Source organism: Sardina pilchardus, chromosome 11, assembly GCF_963854185.1.
Source record: "Sardina pilchardus chromosome 11, fSarPil1.1, whole genome shotgun sequence".
NCBI classification, from domain to species: domain Eukaryota; kingdom Metazoa; phylum Chordata; class Actinopteri; order Clupeiformes; family Clupeidae; genus Sardina; species Sardina pilchardus.
The window spans coordinates 7,476,093-7,478,591 of NC_085004.1; the positions used below are offsets into that span (position 1 = coordinate 7,476,093).

General features: G+C 38.4%; 1 long non-coding RNA gene across 1 annotated transcript; it reads right to left on the bottom strand.

Moving 5' to 3' along the window:
• Nucleotides 1-366: 366 nt before the first annotated feature.
• Nucleotides 367-2,201, bottom strand: LOC134095732 (uncharacterized). The gene is made up of 3 exons (XR_009940599.1): nucleotides 2,050-2,201; nucleotides 1,256-1,499; nucleotides 367-742 (listed from the first exon to the last, which is right to left on the bottom strand). It is a non-coding gene; the product is annotated as an uncharacterized LOC134095732 (long non-coding RNA).
• Between the last annotated feature and the right edge of the window lie 298 nt (nucleotides 2,202-2,499).

Genomic DNA, 2,499 nt, shown 5'->3' on the forward strand with positions numbered 1-2,499 from the left:
AAGTTAGGCTATTATTATATAAAGTTATTATTATTATTACAAAACTACATGGAGGTCACCATTAGTTTGACCTCAAACTTTTCTGTTAAATAATAACTTACCCCTATGCACAAAACCTGCCAGACAATAATCACATTTTTCCCACTTCCATCACTCTCCTGAACTGTTTTTGTAATTGGACAGCACCACCTTGGCCATAAGTTCAACTTTTACAGACTAAATCACATGCTTCTTGCACATCTCTTGCAATACATTTTGGACTCAATCTATTGGTAGGTGCCTTATGTATATTGTGGTGCTCTAGTATGCATCTTCTGACTGCATACTACTGTATGTCTAATTGTTCCAACAGCTAATGCCAGTCAAATTCCTTGTAGATATACTTGGCCAATACAAGCTCATTCTGATACTAAAACACACAAACTTGCTAGGTTTTCAAAAATATTTTTCAATAAAATACATTTCCATTTATTATAATCATATTAAATAATCAAAGACAACAATTTCTGACTTGTGTAACAAACATTTACAAGACCATCAGAATCTAGGCCTATATGAAATGCAATATAAGCATGAGGGATGAGGATGAGAGATCTCCATGTGCTCTTTTCAGGTGTCACATTGTTGTCCTCCACCAAGTCCATCCCTTCATGGTCCTTTACATGGCCTGATTAGATGACATGGAGTTGATCAGCTGTCTGCGGTGTCCTCCCCTCAGACCAATTGTACCTTTGTTCTCGTCCTGCATGTAAAATAATGAAACTCTTGTCATTAAATGGGTAGATGTACATAAAAAATACCACTATTTCTACCACTGTAGTAAGGACTGCTCTTCTAAAAAATCTGAAATGTGCACAGGTTGTCATTAAATGTGTATGCTTCTACACCACACTCATTTATCTGTCGCACACTCTCTCACACACACCCACAAAACATGGGACACAAAGGGAGCAGACCGTGAATCTCCTCTCTCAGCCTCAGACTTGGATAATACAAGGCAGTACCATTTAACACCACACATGCTACATCCTCCTAATAATTTTACTAATGACATCATAGCAAAGTGTACCTGAGAAACTGCAACTAAGTGCCTTAATTAACCAAAAATATAAACATAATAATGTTAATGGTAGAACACGATGAAGAAAGGAAGCTGTTGTTTATCTTGACTTAAATTGATCCAGCTGAGGAAAGCACTTGTTCTTTGGAAGGAATTTCAATTTGTCTGCATGCAATATTGACACCGATCACATACCCTGTCTGTGTATAGTGTATTGTGCACACTGTGGTGGAGACTTGGGTCCATGTTGGGTCCATGTTGACTGGGCTGATTTGGTGATGAGGGGTGTCAGGCATCAGGGGAAAGGTGCTGAAGCAAGGAGCAGCAGCAGTAGCCTACAGGATCTTGAGGATGTTGAGGCGACGGGGCAGGGACCTTGAATCAGCAGACAGCTGTATCCCTCTTACTTCACCAGCCACTGACTCTTCTCTACCTACATCTAAAATAACAAAAAAGACAAAGAGGAAGCATAATATTTACTATATTGCTTTGTTTTATATTACAGACATAATTCATCACCTTAAACCATGATTCAATAAAGCATGGCACACTCACTAGAGGGCTGACAGATTGACAGATTGAAGTATAGCCTACAAAACCAGTGTTGAGCTGAAGTCTGTATTGACACCACTTAATAATGTTGTGATTAGCACACCACCTATCAAGTTTGACAGATAGCTAGCAAACGATATATCTTCAAACTATGCTGTGTACTTCAACAGATTTATTTGGACAATACATTCTTAAAATAGGCAAACAAGACGTTGTCTTATTTTGCTCGACAAGAAAGAAAATGCAAAACTAACAAGTTTATCAATGATTACAGATCGCTATGTTACCTGCTAAGCAGCTGTAGCACAAACACACACGACACAACACTACGTACTGGCTGCTTGTCTTAATAGCCACTTTAGTGCTTCAAAAACGCAAAAATGCAAGGAAATTAAGACCATAAATGATAACAGTATGAGATGAAAAACCTTATTTACCAGAGTTGTTCCAACCGTTTTCCTTTTAGACAAGGTTAAGACGAACGATGTATGATGTATTCGCTGCTCCTCCAGAAGTGGCATCTCTCCGGGTAGTTAGAAACAAAATCCGTGCTGCAAATGTCTTAACAAGTCTTATCACTAAAAATGCTTATGACGTAAATGTTATAATGTTAACGTTATCAGAAAAGTTTCCAGTGAGAAAATGGGTCGCTGTATGGTGAAGATATTAAGACTTAATGCCAACGATACTTAAACACAGCCATCTGAAAGCATTCTAGTCAAAAGTACTTTTGGTAGTAAAAATGGCGTCCATAAAACACGTGACCACCTCTGAACCAATCCTTGGCAGAACTGCTCTGAACATTCCAAACACAGTTGGCGGTACTCTCCACATATAGGGCACTACCTGTGTGTTTAAAAAAAACACCACAAAAACATTTCTACGCG